At 33.4% G+C, this 15,639-nt stretch overlaps 2 pseudogenes across 2 annotated transcripts in view; both read right to left on the bottom strand.

Annotated features, from left to right (window-relative positions):
- The window catches only part of LOC143205649 (eukaryotic translation elongation factor 2-like), a 497,146-nt pseudogene that overhangs the window by 429,316 nt on the left and 52,191 nt on the right, over positions 1-15,639 (bottom strand). Inside the window, exon 6 of the transcript XR_013007835.1 lies at positions 6,699-6,870. The product of XR_013007835.1 is annotated as a eukaryotic translation elongation factor 2-like (transcript). The remainder of the gene's footprint in view (positions 1-6,698; positions 6,871-15,639) is intronic.
- LOC143205654 (eukaryotic translation elongation factor 2-like) lies at positions 7,326-15,497 on the bottom strand (annotated as a pseudogene). Its single transcript, XR_013007839.1, has 6 exons — positions 15,363-15,497; positions 14,763-15,022; positions 14,292-14,506; positions 13,950-14,102; positions 10,168-10,459; positions 7,326-7,537 (listed from the first exon to the last, which is right to left on the bottom strand). The product of XR_013007839.1 is annotated as a eukaryotic translation elongation factor 2-like (transcript).

Genomic DNA, 15,639 nt, shown 5'->3' with positions numbered 1-15,639 from the left:
TCTTTAATTCTACAATTTGTCCACATTTTGACGACATGTTGTTGTAACACATCCTAGAGATGTTAGAACTTCATAACACATCATCTCCAAAGACGCCATGCTCAGAATCACTACGCTTTTCTTATTTTATATTTCTAGTGTCTTTTGTACCTCCCTGGTTGAGTTTCATGGTAATTTGTTCATAGAGTGTTCCAGTTTTCTCTTTCTAATTGCCATTTATTATTTATTAAATCCTCCTTTATTATGTTCATGTTATAGACATTTATTTTTAAAATTAAGCCCAAGATATATTATTGGAGGGGATTTTAGAATATACAGAAAAAGTGAAAGTGCCATCGGAAATAAAGGTCAGTACAGTAGAAAATAAATGCAAAATGCCATAAAACGTTAAGAGCCGAAACTGAATATCTGGACCACAAATGCAACGTAGGATAATTTGAAACATAAAAATAACAGTATTATTTCAACAGCACGTAAAAAAATATGAGAACACTACACAAAAAATAGATAAAATGGAAATATTGACATCAGAATATCACATATTGCAGTTTTGAATGTAGAAAACACAACTAGAACCCAGAACGAACGAGCACTCTACAATGCGTGGATGAACGAAAAGTCAGAGAGTCTTGAAATTGCATTAACCCATATTCAAAAACAAATAAATGCCCTCCAGCTTCAACTAAATAAACAAAGTTCTGAAGGCAAGGACAAACCACCAAGCCAACAAAAGCAGCCCAATTGTTACATAAGAAACAGACGAAGAAGAATTGCAGAAAGAAATAGGCTGAATAACGGGTAAAAGTAAAAAAATAAAAGCAAATAATTCCCCAGGATCATCATCACAGCAAATAAAAGTAAAACAAAATAATGAACAAAATAAAGAAATTAGAATGCCCAGGTCACCCCCAAGTATCGTAAGTAATATTACCGACTTTGACTTGCTTTACGATGAGGCCCAAGTATATAATATTCAAAGCAACGGTACTAAACAATGGACAAATAAAACTCGACGCCGAATGTCGTACAGTATTCACAAAAATAACAGATTGTTTACAGTTGCTGAAAATGTAATGGCACTCTTATAACGACAAAAAAACAGAGCAAAGCGCAAAACAAAGCGCCTCCATCAACAGCTAAAAGTGAAAAATTAATGCAGAACTAAACCAAAATGGACTTAAATGTTTAAATGCGACAAATAGTTTAAAAAAAGAAAAAACCAAAATTAACAAAGGAGAATTTTTAGTCCACAAGAAGCCATTACGTCTATTTATGTTAGCCTTCGAATAAGATACGGACAGAAAAAACATTTTTGGTATTTTAGAACAGGTATTAAAGTATTTTTGGGGTTGAAATAAAAATAAAACCTCTAAAAAAATCAAACTTAATACCGCAATGTAAATGATGCCAATTGCATGGACACATACAGTAATTCTGCAGAAGAGAACCCAGATATGTAAAATATTCATGTAAACATATCACCACAGAGTGTGACCCAAAGAAGCTAAGCCGAAATGTGCAAACTGCAATGAAGCGCATCCGGCGAGTTATAGAGGATGTGTAGTTGCTAAAACAATACAAGGGAGGAGAAATAGAATAGCTCAAGTTAAACCTCAAGAACCAATAAGTGAAAAGAAACAACCGAAAAAATATAATAACGTTCATGGTGAAATGACTTATGCCCAAAGTATCAGTCAAAATAAGCAAAGAGACACAAAGAAAGATGAAGCAACCACCAACGAATTGCTACTTAAACTAATAGGAAAGCTGGACAAACAAGAAAAAATGATCGAATATTTTTACCCTATATATACGCTACCCTAAAAGTATTCCTAGATATGCAAAAAATAGATATTTGCCTAATACCAGAAACCCATTTAACAAAAGAGTTATTTATAAAATTTAGAGGATATACATTTTATCATACCATACATCCAGCTAACACCGCAAGAGAAGGAAGTGTTATAATAATAAAAAAAGAATATTTGCCTCCATCAAGAACCTCGGCTTAGTACAGCAGCAAATTAGGTAATAGCACTAACTATTAAATCAGGCAGATACAAGGGTACAATAGCCGCAATTTATTGTCCTCCAAGATACAATCAAAAAAAGGAAAATTCTTTGAATGTCCTAAGCAACCTGGGAGAAAAATTTATAATTGGAGTTGATTCCAATGCAGAATGACAACAACTAAAGGCAATGAACGACATAAAGCAGCTGCTGAACAATGATGTAGTTACATGTCAACTGGAAAACCAACTTATTAGCCGACTGATCAAGAGAAAACCCCAGACCTGTTAGATTTCTTCATAGTAAGAAACATAACAGCCAACTATAAAAAGATCGAAGAAAATTTTGAGCTAAGTTCAGATCATACGCCAGTGATTCTGACGTTGAGCGAAAATATAATAAGACAAGAAAGAAACCCAACATTAGCAATCAAGAGAACAGACTGGGAACGATTTGCTGAACAATAGAACAAACGAATTTAACTAAATGTACCCCTCAAGACAATTGAACAATTAAATTATGAAGCAGAGAAATTCATGATTATATAGTATTTATAAACCTATAAAATTAAATAGCGAGGTGCATCTAATTTTTAAAATTAAATATCCGTTTTCAAAGTATATTAATCGTTATGTTTCGATTATGTTTTACATTTTAGAAATGTTTTTTTTTCTCAGATCATGTTAGAAATAAAGTCAGTGTTTTAAATTGCGATTTAATATACACACAGGGCACGGCCCAAAAAATATCGATATTATTTAAATATTGTAAAATATACATTAAAGTATCGAATTTTTTAATAAATATTTTATTTTAATTAGTGTAGGGAAGCTAATCTTTTAAAGTTAAGTACAAAATTTAATAGTTTATTAAAAATAATTAAAAGGTTTTATAATATTTATGGAATAATTTATGTAACTATCGATACATCGGAAGTTACAATCGATTTTCTTTCATCTCTAGTTTATTCTTTGATCTTCCATATATGTAATCAATAAGAAAACATAAAATATTTTGACAAAAGAATTTGATAAACAATGTTTGCTACCTTGAAATATTTCAAAGTTTAAGTGCATTTATTCACGTATAAACGTTTATAATTTAACTATTAACAATTTATATTAATGTATATTTTAAAATATCTTAAAAACATATAATACAGAAATTTAAACAATGGAGATATTAAGAGAGTAATGTATGACCAAAGAATTTAAAGATTGGTTTCTTTTTAGACAAACGTACCACAAACACCAGTGGTTTCATCACAAACAAAGACAAAACACCTGACGCAATAAGTGATGTAATAATGAAAAATTGGAAAAGTCCAAAAGCTATATTATCCAAACCAAATAAATTATGTTCTATTTTAAAATTTTAAGTGTGGGATATGAAGTGTTTATGTGATTTATTAAAAATTCATTGTTTTATGTTATAAAAATGTGCTTAATGTATGTTTATTAACTATATATGATTTACTTATATAGTTGACAAATATTTTTAGAGATAAATAGTCTATTCCTTGTAAAACTTATTCCGTATTTTATTTTCTTATTGTTAGCATATTCATTAATTTTTTTATTTTATTACCTCGATTATCTATCATTTGGTGTCTTGATATGCCAATAAGTAGAAGCCTTGTTGAGTATCAAGGTCTGCTTGCTTAGGATTAAAAATTAAATGTCTAAAAAATAGATACATGTGTGTTATATTTTTAGTAAGATATTAAAAACTAAATGTATTCAAATTATTTTTTGTCTTTCCGCTCAAAGTAATTTTATCAAAGAGGTTGGACAATAGGAGGTAACAAGTGTTCGATTTTTTACACAATGAAAATATATATTCTATTCTCAGATCGTGTTAGACATAAAGTCATTAATTTAAGTTGCGATTCAGAACACAAATACATAGAGCAACTCGAAATAACATCGATATCTAATAGAAATATATAGTTATATTTAGGAAAGTAAAGAGGGCTTGCAAAAGGGGCATATCTATGTGGGGTACTCCAACGATAAGAACAACCAATGCACGTGACAACAAATTAGCTGATGATATGAAGGGTACCAAAAACTGGGGGCCATCACGAGCGACGTTGCTATGAACGTTTACAGCCAGTCTGCCGGCACAGGAGTAGCCAACCAATCGGTGGTCACCACAACAGACGTGGAAAGGTCTACATTACGGACGACAGTATGGAGGAAGCCAGCCCTCCATCATATGGGATGCATTCAGTCTGACGAACAGATAGTTTTTACGCCAGCAGTTTAGAATAATTCAAAAATTAGGAATAGAGTTATCATCGTTTGATCAATATATATATATAATGTTTAAGTTAAGTTCATAGTACCACCGAACTCCTGTCCGAGCAAGACGATCATAAGAAAAAAACAGAGAACAGAAAAAGAATCATTGAATATACCAGGCCATTAAGAGAATTTAAAATGGTGTCTGGCAGTCGGACCTCACCGAAGGAATAAACTGCAGGTCACCCAAAAATGTAAAAAAAATTGTTTTCACAGAAGTTATAAAATACACAGTATGGAAAGTATAAAATGGAACTATAAAGAAAAAATCATCAACAAGGTAAGAAATTTTAAAAGATCAAGTAGTTAAGAGTATGTCTCCATTATAGAAAAACCAGAATAACAACCACCATATTCCAAGAGCAGGTCGGAGTGAAGTTTTGCGAAGTCAGGGTGGCCGAATGTTAGACACAAATAATTTATTAGAGACGCCTATATGGTAAATGTGCTTTTAAGCACGATTGCATAAATAAATGTTTTGCTGCCTTGAAATATAAACATGTAAAACGCTACGGGGCAAGATCGAGTTATAGCCCCACGGGCAGGATGAAGATTCCGGCATCATAATTAATTCTGTGATGTGGCCATAACCGACTTATTCATAAAGTATAAATACAGAGCGGCTCAGCTGAATTCAGTATTTTAATTGCCCAATTACCTCTACCAAATCGGTTCTAAAAAATATTGTAATGGATGCACATCGCCTGGAAAGTAATTTTAAAACTTTGTGTCATTTTTTATGGTCAAGCATTAAAACAAGTCATTTTTCCAAAAAAAATTATTAATTAATTATAAAATCTATGACAAGAAATATAATAGTTTATTGATGAATTAACGTTTGAAATTTAAATACTAAAAACGTTGATAATATTAATTGAATTTTACGATTCATATGAATGCTATAAACAGACAAGTTCAAAGTAAGATGGAATGTACTACCTTACTTCAGTTATCTGGTATCTTTATGGACTCATTCTTCTACCCACGCCCACCACACCTCTACCGGGTGGACCTTAAAAATGGACAAAACTGTCCTCTCAAGTTCATCGAACAGCGAATGATTCTTATAGCTGTATTTTACGCTTTATTCTAGAACAGGCTCTAGCATACATGTATACCCAAATATATATTAAATTGCTCATCCTTTTTAACTGCTACAGTTCGTCGGATTTCAGCCTTCAACCAAAGTACTGTCAACCCCTACTGTCCAATTCCCCAATTCTCCTATAATTCGCTTTCTCCAGCAAGTTTGGACTCCCTCAAGTTGTTATATTTGGGAATTAAAAAGCAGATGCAGTCTGCCGTCTACTCTCTGATGAGAACGTGGATCACGCCCTTTTTATTTGTACTATAGAAAAAAATGGATTGTCATTAACGACGCGTTTACATTTTGTCCAAGTATTGACTGAGATCTGGAAAACTTTCTTGTGTATCCCGAAAAATAACAAAATAAAATATTAGATATGTTAAAAAAGAATTTCGTATATTAGTACAGTACTAGCTTTTATAATAAATAAATAATCTGATAAATAATTATGTTTCCAGAAAAATTATAATATTAAAACGGAAAATTCAATAATAAAGCAGTTCGGTCAAATATTAGATACATGACTTATGGTATGGTTTTTGATATATTTTTTAAACATTTTAAACTTGAAGAAATATCTCCAAAAATTAAATTATAAATGCGAAACATTATAAATCATATTTTTCAACAAACATGTTGACACATTGTGAAAACCAGCCAATTAAATCTATAGAAGAAATCAGGTAATTTTGGATATCTTTTAATAAAACATTTGTTAATATAATAATTTTGTTAACGATTGTTAATGTTTTATTAGTTCCCCTATTCCAAATGGCCAAAAAGTAAGAATTCTTTAGAACCGAAAGTAATATACCATTAATATAACATATCTTGCGAATGTTACAACACATATAGTTGGACATATAATAATTGGGTGGATGCGCCTATATACTGAATCGGCTTATATATTGTTGAATAATTAAATGTTAAGAGTAGTTGCTTTGTATATAAAATCGTAAAAACGCTACGGCGCATGCTCGTGATAAAACCACCCGGACAAGATGAAGATCCCTCACTCTTGATTCATCTCTGTGTTGTGGCTTTAATCGAGATGTTTGTAAAGTATAAATATGCACGGACTAAGTTGTCTCCAGTACTTTAATTGCTCAAATACCTACACCAAGTAGATTCTAGAGAATCATCTGAAAATGGATAGAAGTCCTAAATCAACCGGGATATAATTATATAAACAATTCAAAATTGTTACTTATACAACGCTGTATCATCTGGTACCGCTTTCTGTGATATCGAACGTATTTCTAAGATGGAGTGAAAATTTAATTGTATAAAAGATTTACCTGAATTTCACACTGACAAACAAGTTCAATGAGTCTGGGCTGGACGTCTGCCCAGACTATTGAACTTCTAATAATATATTGACTAATAGGCAAGCATAAAGACAACATACGACGGGTTGTAGGAATGATCTAACCGCCACCACGATGGATTGCTTTGTTGCCCATTGGAATCCTGCAAATAGAATTAAGAATAAAACTCACTCCATTAAATATGATTTGAAAAAATAAATTAAGAGGGCGTTACCATTTTTTTGCTTATTAATTGGTATGATCTATAAACCAAAAGCTAGCCTTTTCGTTCAATACTCTATATAGTGTGTGTTTTATTTGTTCCAGAGTACGGAAGAAATATTTAAAAATTAAACCAAAAGAACTGTACACTAACTCACCTAATATACATCATTCTCTAATTATATATTCGTCTAAATAATTTATGAGTATCCCACTAGCTGACTAGCATGTCGTTTCAATCCTTTTTAATCAATGTTATATTCACTGATGAGACTCCAAGCTTTTATATTGCAGAGCCTTATAAACTACATCTTATAGACTACATGTTGATAGAAATCCAAACGGCATATATTTAAAAGCCTGGAAGCTAAAATACTTACAGACAGGCACATCCGGTCAGATTCTTCGCTGACGGTTTAACGGTAAGATACAGTAGTATACCGTAACACGTAGTACAGTAAGACCCAGTAGGGTCGAATGATGATCCCCCTCCAAGGCTTCCAGACAGATTTCTAAGTTGAACTCTCCGGCACCGGCAATGATGTATTCGCCAGATTCTTCAATGACACATAGTACCATAGGATCGGACTTGGCCAAACGTTTCAAACCTGAAGTCAAATGACACAGACCTTAATGATAGTCACACAATAAAAGCGAATATTTCCGTACCATCAACAGGTTTTTCTGAACGGGCCGGATTCTTCGGTTCCACAGCTACACGTACTACGGAAGATAAGCTGAACTTATTGATATTCAAGTTCTGCTTGTTTGTGAATGTGGTGATGGTATCGGGCTTAACCAAAAATTGATCCACACCGAAAAACCTGTAAATGTTTCCAGATGGGACATCTTCCATGACTTCTACATAACAATGCATCATGAGGATGGTTCCATGTATTATCTGCTCGTTTAAATCTTCTTTCTTGATGCCACATATTTCAGTCTTAGGATAGGGGCCTTCATGCCTTTGGCTAATTTACCGGAAAAGACAGGGAAAAAAGCGTAGAAACGACCTTTTTGAGAAGTGGGTACCATTTTAGACACATACATTGTCAGAGGACCGTTAGGATTACAGTTCGTAATACCTAAAAACAAAAAGCGAAGTATAGTAATTTGCATATGCTAAAAAAATAATAAAAAATTGGTAATTGTTGTTCAGTTTATACCAATCATTCAGTGAATCAGCAGAGAGTTGTAAACTACATATCGTTATGTACAAATAAAACCTAAAATTTCACGCGTTTTAAACATCTATACATGTGGACCTTCGTATAACATTTCCATTCTGTACTTCTGAGCAGTTACTGGGGATGGCCAGTGAACGTCAATCATCTGAAGCAAAGTCTCACTAACAGGTAACAATGTCCGCTTAAATTGTTTTCCATTCTTATCCTTGTCTTCATATTTCAAGTTAGTGTAGAGAGAAGGGCTTCATAAAAAATTGATTCAGACCGAACAAAGTGTAAATATTTCCAGATGGGACATCCTCCATGGCTTCGAACATGTAACGACCAATCATGAGGATGGCTCCCTGAATTGTCTTCTCGTGTAAATCCTCTTTCTTGAGGCCACATAGTTAGGTCGCAGGATAGGGCCCTTCATGCCGGTGGCTACTTTACCGGAAAAAACAGGGCCAAAATCGAAGAAATAACCTTTATGAGAAGTAGATACCATTTTAGGCACATAATCATAGGACCGTTAGGATCGCAGTTCTTAATACCTAAAAAAAAGTAAAATATAGTCATTTGCAAATATTAAAAAAATAATAAAAAGTTGGTAATTGTTATTTAGTTTATACCAATCATTCACAGTGAATCAGTCGAGAGTTGTAAACTACACATCATCATGTACAAATAAATACCAAAATTTAACGCGTTTTAAAAACCTATATAGATGACACATACCAAGAGCAGCTTCATCATCATGTGGACTTTCGTATAACATTACCATTCTGTATTTCAGAGCAGTCACTGGGGTTGGTAAATGAACGGCAATCACCTGAAGCAAAGTGCCACCAGCAGGTAACCATGTCCCTCTAAATTGTTTTCCATCCTTATACTTGTTTCCACATCTTAAGTTAATGCGCATTGTGGAGAGAAAGGCTTCATTTTTTTCTTTACTAAAATAAAAATTTTAGTTACACCCAAGAAGTACAAATATATAATGCATTCTCGATATGACAACTTGTCACCAAAGCGTTTAATACCTTGGCTTATAATTTTCTTCCAATGCACTGCCTACAATATATTTATTTCCTAATAACTTCATAAAAGTTTTTTTGGTAAACTATATAGTAGCCTAATTGTGCAGGAAGAATTAATTTTTTTTAAATAATAAAACATATGTTTACTTGCAAGTTATAATCAGGTCAAAAATTTTGTAGATGGGATTCAAGATGTACATGCAAAACAATCTTTTGTTATCATTATCCTGTTTTTGCGTTGAAATATTCCTAACCCCATAGACTGTTTAACATCAGAAAATTTGGTAAAGTTATTCAGCATCCAACTGCAATTTCAAATGGGTACAGTCCATCTTGTTCATGAACAAGATTGGCTTAATATGCTTGTCGACAGCCTGACGTAACATAGTTTCCGTTTGTACTCACACCTGAAATAATTCATTATTACAAAATTGTTTCTAACTTTATCTATAATTTATAGCGAATTAGCAGCATTAGTAGCACCAATCATTAACCAATGACGGCCTGGGGCGGTTGGAGATAATATCACGATTAATTATAAGGTTGTAAAGACACTACAATGTTTCCTACTTTAATTCGGGAGTTCTTAATAAATTGTCTTTACCACAGAAATATATTTATATATGCCTTATTGCATCTGCATTGAATTACATTATGCATGTTTCTTTAGTAAAATTAATACAAAGTGAAGTAACACCAAAAATACATACATAATTATTTAATTTATTATACAAATAATTATTTAGAAATTTACTTATCTGTAATACAATCTACTACAACAAGAGCACCATCAGTTACACGAAGGGCACTATTGGGTCGGATTAAGTAACTTGAATTCTAGCATGATCGATCCTCCGCCAAGGCCTTCAGAGAGATTTCTAAGAGGAACTCTCTGGCAACAGCAATGGTGTTTTCCCTAGATTCTTCCATGACACATTGTACCATAAGGTCAGACTTAGCCAAATATTTCAAACCTGAAGTAAAATGACACAGACCTTAGTGATAATCACACAATAAAAGCGAACATTTGCGTACCTTCTAAAAGTTTTGGTGAATCGGCCGGATTCTTGGGTTCCACAGCTACACGTACTACGACAGTTACGCCGAATTTCATGACATTCAAGTTGTGCATGTTTATGAATGTGGGGATGGTATCGGCCTTAACCAAAAATTGATCCACTCCGAAAAACCCGTAAATGTTTCCAGATGGGACATCTTCAATAGCTTCTACATAACGACTCATCATGAGGATAGCTCCCTGAATTGTCTTCTCGTTTAAATCTTCTTTCTTGATGCTACGTATTTAGGTCTTGGGATAGGGGCCTTGCTGCCGGTGTCTACTTTACCGGAAGAAAACAGGACCAAAATCGTAGAAAAAACCTTTATGAGTAGTGGGCACCATTTTAGACACATATCATCATAGGACCGTTAGGATTACAATTTTTAATATCTAAAAACAAAAACAAGCAAAGTATAGTCATTTGCAAATATTAAAAAAATAATAAAAAATTGGTAGTTGTTGTGTAGTTTATACCAATCATTCACAGTGAATCAGCCTAGAGTTCTAAACTACACATCATCAAGTACAAATTAATACCAAAATTTAACGCGTTTTAAAAATCCATACAGGTGACACATACCAAGAGAGGCTTCATCATCATATGGACCGTCGTATAACATTTCCACTCCGTATTTCAGAGCAGTTACTGGGGATGCTAAGTGAACGGCAATCATCTGAAACAAAGTCCCACCAGCAGGTAACCACGTCCGACTAAATTGTTTTCCATCCTTATCTTTGTCTTCATATTTCAAGTTAGTGCGCAGTGTGGAGGGAAGGGCTTCATATTGTTCTTTCCTAAAATAAAAATTTTAATTACACCCAAAAACTACAAATATATAATGCATTCTCGATATAATAGCTTGTCACCATAAGATATAAAGATAGAGGTAACATGAAAGCGTTTAATACCTAGGCCTATAATTTTCTTCCAATGCACTGCCAACAATATATTTATTTCCTAATGACTTCATAAAAGTTATTTTGTAAACTATATAGTGGCCTAATTGTGTTGGAAGAATTAACTTTTTTTTAATAATAAAACACATGTTTACTTGCAGTTCATAATCAAGTCAAAAATATTGTAGATGGGATTCAAGATGTACATGCAAAACGATCTTTTGTTATCATTATCCTATTTTTGGGTTGAAATATTCCTAACCCCATAGATTTTTAAACGACAGAAAATTTGGTAAGGTTATTCAGCACCCGACTGCAATTTCAAATGGGTATGGTCCATCTTGTTCATGAACAAGATTGGCTTAATACGTTCGTCGATAGCCTAACGTAACATAGTTTCCGTTTGTACACACACCTGAAATAATTCATTATTACAAAATTGTTTCTAACTTTATCCATAATTTATAGCGAATTAGCAGCATCAGTAGCACCAATCGTTAACCAATGTGGGCCTGGGGCGGTTTGAGATAACATCACGATTAATTAAAACATTGTAAAGACACTACAAGTTTCTTTTTTCGATGGTTCCTACTTTAATTCGGAAATTCTTAATAAGTTGTCTTTACCACAGAAATATATTAATATATGCATTATTTAAAATTTTCATTTTTGTTTAGTAAAATTAATATAAAGTAAAGTAACACCTAAAATATTTACATTATTATTTAATTTATTATACAAATAATTATTTAGGAATTTACATACCCATAACACAATCTACTACAACAAGAGCACCATCAGTTATACCAAAGTTATACCAAGGGTACCACTGGGTCGGATTAAGTAACTTGAATTCTAGCATGATAATCCTCCAAGGCCTTCAGACAGATTTCTAAGTGGAGCTCTCTAGCACCGGCAATGATGTTTTCTCTAGATTCGTCAATGACATATTGTAACATAAGATCAGACTTAGCCAAACGTTTCAAACCTGAAGTCAAATGACACAGATCTTAGTGATAATCACACAATAAAAGCGAACATATGCGTACCTTCTACAGGTTTTTCTGAATCGGCCGGATTATTCGGTTCCACAACTACACATACTACGGAAGATAAGCTGAAGTTCTTGACATTCAAGATCTGTTTGTTTGTGAATGAGGCGATGGTATCGGGCTTAACCAAAAATTGATCCACACCGAACAAAGTGCAAATATTTCCAGATGGGACATCTTCCATGGCTTCTATGTAACGACCAATCATGAGGATGGCTCCCTGAATTGTCTTCTCGTTTAAATCTTCTTTCATGATGCCACGTATTTAGCTCTTGGGATAGGGGCCTTGCAAAGTCTCACCAACAGGTAACCATGTCCGCATAAATTGTTTTCCATCCTTATCCTTGTCTTCATATTTCAAGTTAATGCGCAGTGTGGAGAGAAGGGTTTCATATTCTTCTTTCCTAAAATACAAATTTTAGTTACACCCAAGAACTACAAATATATAATGCATTCGCGATATAACAGCTTGTCACCATAGGATATTAAGATAGAGGTAACATGAAAGCATTTAATACCAAGGCTTAAAATTTTCTTTCAATGCACTGCCAACAATATATTTATTTCCTAATAACTTCATAAAAGTTATTTTGTAAACTATATAGTGGCCTAATTGTGGTGGAAGAATTAATTTTTTTTTTTAAATAATAAAACACATGTTGGCTTGCAGTTCATAATGAAGTCAAAAATGTTGTAGATGGGATTCAAGATGTACATGCCAAACGATCTTTTGTTATCCTTATCCTGTTTTTGGGTTGAAATATTCCTAACCCCATAGATTGTTAAACGTCAGAAAATTTGGTAAAGTTATTCAGCATCCAACTGGAATTTCAAATGGGTACGGTCCATCTTGTTCATGAACAAGACTGCCTTAATAGGTTCGTCGATAGCCTGACGTAACATAGTTTCCGTTTGTACTCACACCTGAAATAATTTATTATTACAAAAGTGTTTCTAAATGTATCCATAATTTATAGCGAATTAGCAGCAACAGTAGCACCAATCATTAACAAATATCGGCCTCGGGCGGTTGGAGATGACATCACGATTAATTAAAGTATAGTAAAGACACTACAATGTTTCCTACTTTAATTCGAATGTTCTTAGTAAATTGTCTTTACCACAGAAATATATTTAGATATGCGTTGTTACCTCTGCATTGAATTGCATTATGCATGTTTCTTTAGAAAAATTAATACAAAGTGAAGTAACACCAAAAATACATGTATAATTATTTAATTTATTATACAAATAATTATTTAGGGATTTACTTACCCCTAATACTATCTACTAGAACAAGAGCACCATCAGTTACACGAAGGGTACTACCGGGTTGGTTTAAGTAACTTGAATTCTAGCATGATCCTTCTCCAAGGCCTTCAGCAGATTTCTATGTGGAGCTCTCTGGCACCGGCAATGATGTCTTCGCTAGATTCTTCAATGACACATTGTACCATAAGATCAGACTTAGCCAAATATTTCAAACCTGAGGTCAAATGACACAGACCTTAGTGATAATCACAAAATAAAAGTGAATATTTGCGTACCTTCTACAGGTTTTTCTGAATCTGGCGGCTTCTTCGGTTCCAAAGCTACACGTACTACGGAAGATAAGCTGAAGTTCTTGACATTCAAGTTCTGTTTGTTTGTGAATGTGGCGATGGTATCGGGCTTAGCCAAAAATTGATCCACACCGAACAACCTGTAAATGTTTCCAGATGGGACATCTTCAATGGCTTCTACATAACGACCCATCATGAGGATGGCTCCCTGAATTGTCTTCTCGTTTAAATCTTCTTTCATGATGCCACGTATTTAGCTCTTGGGATAGGGGCCTTGCTGCCGGTGGCTACTTTACCGGAAAAAACAGGACCAAAATCGTAGAAATAACCTTTATGAGAAGTGGGCACCATTTTAGACACATATCATCATAGGACCGTTAGGATTACAATTTTTAATACCTAAAAACAAAAAAAGCTAAGTATAGTAATTTGCAAATATTAAAAAAATAATAAAAAATTGGTAATTGGTGTTTAGTTTATACCAATCATTCACAGTGAATCAGCCTAGAGTTCTAAACTACACATCATCAAGTACAAATTAATACCAAAATTTAACGCGTTTTAAAAATCCATACAGGTGACACATACCAAGAGCGGCTTCATCATCATGTGGACCTTCGTATAACATTTCCATTCTGTATTTCAGAGCAGTTACTGGGTATGGTAAGTGAACGGCAACCATCTGAAGCAAAGTCTCACCAACAGGTAACCATGTCCGCCTAAATTGTTTTCCATCCTTATCCTTGTCTTCATATTTCAAGTTAGTGCACAGTGTGGAGAGAAGTCCTTCATATTCTTCTTTCCTAAAATACAAATTTTAATTACACCCAAGAATTACAAATATATAATGCATTCTCGATATAACAGCTTATTACCATAAGATATAAAGATAGAGGTAACATGAAAGCGTTTAATACCTAGGCCTATAATTTTCTTCCAATGCACTGCCAACAATATATTTATTTCCTAATAACTTCATAAAAATTATTTTGTAAACTATATAGTGGTCTAATTGTGCTGGAAGAATTAATTTTTTTTAATAATAAAACACATGTTTACTTGCATTTCACAATCAGGTCAAAAATTTTGTAGATGGGATTCAAGATGTACATGCAAAACGATCTTTTGTTATCATTATCCTGTTCTTGCGTTGAAATATTCCTAACCCCATAGATTGTTAAACGTCAGAAAATTTGGTAAGGTTATTCAGCACCCTACTGCAATTTCAAATGGGTATGGTCTATCTTGTTCATGAACAAGATTGGCTTAATACGTTCGTCGATAGCCTGACGTAACATAGTTTCCGTTTGTACACACACCTGAAATAATTCATTATTACAAAATTGTTTCTAACTTTATCCATAATTTATAGCGAATTAGCAGCATCAGCAGAACCAATGTATGCCTGGGGCGGTTGGAGATGACATCACGATTAATTAAAAGATTGTAAAGACACTACAATGTTTCCTACTTTAATTCGGAAGTTCTTAATAAATTGTCTTTACCACAGAAATATATTTAGATATGCGTTATTGCATCTGCATTTAATTGCATTATGCATGTTTCTTTAGTAAAATTAATACAAAGTTAAGTAACATTCAAAATACACATACAATTATTTAATTTATTATATAAATAATTATTTAAGAATTTACTCACCCCTAATACAATCTACTACAACAAGAGCACCATCAGTTACACGAAGGGCACTACTGGGTCGGATTAAGTAACTTGAATTCTAGCATGATCCTCCTACAAGGCCTTCAGACAGATTTCTAAGTGGACCTCTCTGGCATCGGCAATGATGTTTTCGCTATATTCTTCAATGATGCATTGTACAATAAGATCAGACTTAGCCAAACGTCTCAAACCTGATGTCAAATCACACAGACCTTGGTGATAAATACACAATAAAAGCGAATATTTGCGTACCTTC

The sequence above is a fragment of the Rhynchophorus ferrugineus genome, unplaced genomic scaffold (assembly GCF_030347505.1).
Source record: "Rhynchophorus ferrugineus isolate W39M unplaced genomic scaffold, kcgeb_rfMv2 rfM14, whole genome shotgun sequence".
In the NCBI taxonomy this organism is placed as follows: Eukaryota; Metazoa; Arthropoda; class Insecta; order Coleoptera; family Curculionidae; genus Rhynchophorus; species Rhynchophorus ferrugineus.
This window is presented reverse-complemented; position numbering and strand designations above follow the sequence as displayed.